Consider the following 6,425-nt stretch of genomic DNA (forward strand, 5'->3'; position numbering starts at 1 on the left):
TAGATATGCCTATAAGTTCTGATTTTAGGGGTAATAAATACCTCCCTGCACTCCCTTTGAAAAGTACTTCTCTCTCTTACCTACTAGCTCATTCATTGGTTCATTCATTCATTCACTCACTCTGCTCAACAAATATTTATGAAGACTGTTAGGAGCAAGGCACTGTTCTAGGTTCTGGAACTACATAGGGTGACCAACTGTTCTGGTTTGTCCAGGAAAAACCCAGTGTTAGCACTGAAAGTCCTGTTTCCTGAAAGTCCTCTCTTTCCTGAGTCAAAGTTGACCACCTAGAGCCTACATCAGTGAAGTAAAGTTGAAATTTTAGATGGAGAGGGCCTCGGGAATCCCTTACGGAAAACATTTTTAAGGGAAGACCTGGAATAGGTAAGGAATGATAGCTGCATGGATGTCTTGGAGAAGAGAAGCCCCAGAGTCCAAAGTCTGAAGTGGTAGGTTGCTCCATGTGTTCAAGGACAGCCAAGAAGCCAGAGTGGCTGGAAACAGAGAGAGGAGAACGTTACAGGAGGCCAGATCTGAGGAGTAAGTACAGTCGGAATAAGTGAGATTTTATGTCTTAACAAAGATTTTGCTTTTTATTCTTAGTGATAGGAGAGGACACTAGAGGGTTCTGAACAGGATGGGACAGGATCTCTCTGGCTATTGTATTAAGGTGGCTTAGTGGATAAAGCATGGACCTGACATGCTGAGGTTGCTGATTCAAAACCCTGGGCTTGCCTGGTCAAGGCACATACAGGAAGTCAACTATGAGTTGACGCTTCCTACTTCTTCCCCCTCTTTCTCTCTCTCTAAAAACCAATAAAAAATTTTTTTAAAAAAAGGAATAAGCCACAAAAAGGGAAGAGCAAGGCATTTAAATAGTCTTTTTGAAAGTTCTAGACCAGTGTTTCCCAACATGGGGCCCACACCCCACAAGGGGGCAATTCGATAGTTAAGGGGGGCAATTTGAAAATGGACTCGAGTGACGTCACGGAAATGGCGCCGTGAGCAGCGCGTCCGACAGCTCTCCCCTAAATCACAACAAATTTATCAACTAGAAACAGAAAAATTTATCCTCGGAGCATTCCGGAGTTCCACACAAACTAATAGCGAAAGGACTGTTATCACTTGAATCTGAGAGACGAGGGTGTGGAGGAATATACCACAGGGACGTTCTTTCAAACCGCAAGGAAGTGCGCCTGTGGTGAGTCAGCCCATATACTTGGGAACCAAGAGCCGCCACCGCGAGCCGCCGCCGCGAGCGGCCGCCGCGAACCGCCACCACGCACGCCCGGTCCGGTTGAGCACCGCTGACGTTCCCAGCGGCCCGCACACTGCGAGTGGGGGTCGCCGGCCACCGGTGCCCGGAACGCCCCATTTGCGCGCGTGCCTTGGGCATTCCACGCGCCCAGGGCGCCCTGCTGGCCCGCACACCCAGGGGGCTCCATTATCCTGCGCCTGGTGCGTTCCAGCCGCCAGCGGCGGGGCGAGCGGGAGTGGCTTGGGAGATTCTCTCCGTGGGCGGGGCACCTCACCCAGCCATTCAAGCTAACAATAAAGCGTTGGGGGAGGGGCGCGCGCAGGCAGCCTAAAATACCTTCGGAAGCACAGCTGTGACCCAATCACTGAAATTAGCTTAACCCATAAAATCTGCGCACCCTCGGTTCTAATTGATAAGATCTCTCTCAGTTCAGAGATCCAAGACAAGAGGCGTGATATTTTTTAGTGCCTCTCGCTAAAGGGGCGGGGGCAACTTCTGATTGATAGAGCCTCCATATTCAGGGATAAACGCTAACAAGAAGGACTTGGCAGATAATAAGGTCTATACTACACTAGTCGTAAGCAGAGACTAGTGCCTCTTCTTCCCTGCAAAAACAGGCTACAAAGCGTGGAAAGCCTGGGTTGAGAGGTCCAACTAAATGATAGGCGCTGAACAGTCACCTTGACAACAATTGACTCCCACCCCCGCCTGATTACACTGGAGGCCCTGACTGTCAGAGCCTTTCCCAAAGCCTTGCACTGAGTGGGAATAGAGTGGGGATTTCCCAGCTCTTTGAGCCTCTTACTCCCCAGGCAGAAGCAGTTGCAGCCTTATAGCTGGATCACCAGGCTGCTAATTCAGAAAGGGGGGACTAGGAGAGAGAATCCAGGAAAGCAAACTCTCTCATCGTTGGACCCTGCAAACACCAACAAGCCTTTACTTCCAGCAAGACTAAAGCCAATGATATGACATTGCCATAGAATCCCATCAACTGCAAATCCCTACCTAAGAGTGACACAGGGGCAGAGCCTGGGGTACAGAGTCACCGACCAGGAAGAGGGAGAGAAAAGAAAAAGGAAGAAGTTAACCTCTCAAAATCAAGAAAAACCCACAGACTTTACAACTTGATCCACTAATTTTTTTGTTGTTGTTGTTGTTGTTTGTTTCTTCTATCTTTTTGCCTTTATTTCCTCCACCTCGGTCCTTCTATTCTCTGCCCATCTTATGCTTTCCCTTTCTTGAACTACACTACCCATGAGTGTTGCATTTTATTTTTCTTCTTCATCCTCACCCTCCTTTAAGGTTATACTCCAAAACACTTAACTTTCACTCTCTCCTGTTTTTTGTTTTTTTTTTTGTCTTGCTTTATTTTGTTTTTTTCTCTTCCTATTTTATTTCTTCCTTCATTTTTCTCTTTTTCTTATTTTTTCCTTTCTATTCGTTTTTTCTTTTCTCATTTTACTTTCCTCCCATATAATCCTCAATCACGAACAAATTAGTTAATTTGGGACTCAAGCCTTTTTTTTGGCTTTATTTCTCTTTTTTGCTTTTGTTTTTATTTTTTTTCTCTTGTTTGTTTATTTTTGTGGCATTTTGGGTCCTCCCAACCCAAGGTCTCCATTGTATTTAGTCTTCGCTCCACTTAATACAACAGATTTTTACTTATTATTTTTATTTTTTTCTTCTTTATTATTCTTTTTTGGTCCTTTTTTCTGGTTCCCTCTTATCCCTCTCATTATATCTCTTAGTCGACCATCACTTACAAGCAAATCATCTTATGCTTGTCTAAGATTTTCTTCCTTTTTTTTTTTTTTTTTTTTTTGCATTTAGTAGGTCCCTACTCCCTTTTTTTTTGCCCCTTGAACTCTTCACCCCAAATCAGGCCCTCCATTATAGGCACAATATTTCCCTGAGGAGGGGAGAGGAGGGAAAGAGAAGAGAGAAAAAAAGGGGGAAATAATAAATTATTACTGTTTTTTTTTGTGGGGTGTTTTACCTTTTTTTTTTTTTTTTTTTTTTTTTTTTACTTTTTACTCTTTATTAATTCTAATTAGTGCTATCAATAAGACCACCCTCAGATGCCGATAAGAAAGAGGAAATCGAATATTATGGATACAAAAGAAAGAGAGGTAACACAAATAGATGTGGAAAAATCTATGGAGAAAAGACTTAACATATTGGAAGCCTTGGAGCTAAATGACAGAGAATTTAAAATAGAAATCTTAAAAATACTCAGAGATATACAAGAAAACACAGAAAGGCAATATAGGGAGATCAGAAAACAACTCAATGAACACAAAGAATATATTACCAAGGAAATTGAAACTATAAAAACAAATCAAACAGAAATGAAAAACTCAATTCACGAACTGAAAAACAAGGTAACAAGCTTAGCTAACAGAACAGCCCAGATTGAAGATAGGATTAGTGAAATAGAAGACAAACAACTTGAGGCACAACAGAGAGAAGAAGAAAGAGACTCAAAAATAATAAAAAACGAGAAAGCCCTACAGGAATTGTCTGACTCCATCAGAAAGAATAACATAAGAATAATAGGTATATCAGAGGGAGAAGAGAAAGAAAATGGAATGGAGAATATACTCAAACAAATAATAGACGAGAACTTCCCAAGCCTGTGGAAGGAACTAAAGCCTCAAATTCAAGAAGCAAACAGAACACCGAGTTTTCTTAACCCCAACAAACCCACTCCAAGGCACATCATAATAAAGATGACACAAACCAATGACAAAGAAAAAATTCTCAAGGCAGCCAGGGAAAAGAAGAGTACAACATATAAAGGAAGGCCCATTAGATTATCATCAGATTTCTCAGCAGAAACTCTACAAGCTAGAAGAGAGTGGACCCCAATATTTAAAGCCCTGAAAGAGAGGAACTTTCAGCCAAGAATACTATACCCATCAAAGCTATCCTTCAAGTATGAAGGAGATATAAAAACATTCACAAATACAGAAAAGATGAGAGAATTTATCAACAGAAAGCCCCTACTCCAGGAAATACTAAAGGGGGTTTTCCAACCAGATTCAAAGAACAAAAGAAAACAACACCACAAGTAACAGCTCCACCAAGAACACAATAAAACCAAACTTAAACTGTGACAACAAAGGAAAAAAAGGGGAGAGAGGATGGAGATTAACAGTAGCAAAGGATGATGAAGTGCAGAAATACTTATAAGATAGGGTACTACAATGAATATGGTAGGTACCCTTTTCATTACTTAATGGTAACCACCCTTAAAAAAACCACCACAAAAACACTTGACTTAAAAAAAGGTAGCAACAGAGGAAAGAAGTATGGAACACAAACAAACAAAAACAAATGATAGAAAAACAAAAGAGAAGAATCAAACTAGATACAAAACTAACAGAAAGCAATTTATAAAATGGCAGTAGGGAACCCACAAGTGTCAATAATTACACTAAATGTAAATGGATTAAACTTACCAATAAAAAGACACAGAGTAGCAGAATGGATTAAAAAAGAAAATCCAACTATATGCTGCCTACAAGAAACACATCTAAGCAACAAGGATAAAAACAAATTCAAAGTGAAAGGCTGGAAAACAATACTCCAAGCAAACAACACCAAAAAAAAAAGCAGGCGTAGCAATACTCATATCTAATAATGCTGACTACAAGACAGAAAAAGTACTCAGAGACAAAAATGGTCATTTCATAATGATTAAGGGGAAGTTGAATCAAGAAGACATAACAATCCTTAATATATATGCACCAAACCAAGGAGCACCAAAATATATAAGACAGCTACTTATTGACCTTAAAACAAAAACTAACAAAAATACAATCATACTTGGAGACCTCAATACACCGTTGACGGCTCTAGATCGGTCATCCAAACAGAGAATCAATAAAGATATAGTGGCCTTAAACGAAATACTAGAACACCTGGATATGATAGACATCTACAGGACACTTCATCCCAAAGCGACAGAGTATACATTTTTCTCTAGTGTACATGGAACATTCTCAAGAATTGACCATATGTTGGGCCACAAAGACAATATCAGCAAATTTAGAAAAATTGAAATTGTACCAAGCATATTTTCTGATCATAAAGCCTTGAAACTAGAATTCAACTGCAAAAAAGAGGGGGAAAAACCCACAAAAATGTGGAAACTAAACAACATACTTCTAAAAAATGAATGGGTCAAAGAAGAAATAAGCGCAGAGATCAAAAGATATATACAGACAAATGAAAATGAAAATACGACATATCAGAATCTCTGGGATGCAGCAAAAGCAGTAATAAGACGGAAATTCATATCACTTCAGGCCTATATGAACAAACAAGAGAGAGCCGAAGTAAACCACTTAACTTCACACCTTAAGGAACTAGAAAAAGAAGAACAAAGACAACCCAAAACCAGCCGAAGAAAGGAGATAATAAAAATCAGAGCAGAAATAAATGAAATAGAGAACAGAAAAACTATAGAAAAAATCAATAAAACAAGGAGCTGGTTCTTTGAAAAGATCAACAAAATTGACAAACCCTTGGCAAGACTCACCAAGGAAAAAAGACACAGGACTCAAATAAATAAAATCCAAAATGAAACAGGAGAGATCACCACAGACATCATAGATATACAAAGAATTATTGTAGAATACTATGAAAAATTATATGCCACCAAATACAACAATCTAGAAGAAATGGATAAATTCCTAGAACAATACAACCTTCCTAGACTGAGTCATGAAGAAGCAGAAAGCCTAAACAGACCAATCAGCAGGGAGGAAATAGAAAAAGCTATTAAAAATCTCCCCAAAAATAAAAGTCCAGGCCCAGACGGTTATACTAGTGAATTCTATCAAACATTCAAAGAAGACTTGGTTCCTATTCTACTCAAAGTCTTCCAAAAAATTGAAGAAGAAGCAATACTTCCAAACACATTTTATGAGGCCAACATAACCCTCATACCAAAACCTGGCAAGGACAATACAAAAAAAGAAAACTACAGACCAATATCTCTAATGAATACAGATGCTAAAATACTAAACAAAATACTGGCAAACCGAATACAACAACATATTAAAAAAATAATACATCATGATCAAGTGGGATTCATCCCAGAATCTCAAGGATGGTTCAACATACGCAAAACGGTTAACGTAATACACCATATCAACAAAAC

This window comes from Saccopteryx bilineata, chromosome 4 (assembly GCF_036850765.1).
Source record: "Saccopteryx bilineata isolate mSacBil1 chromosome 4, mSacBil1_pri_phased_curated, whole genome shotgun sequence".
NCBI lineage: Eukaryota > Metazoa > Chordata > Mammalia > Chiroptera > Emballonuridae > Saccopteryx > Saccopteryx bilineata.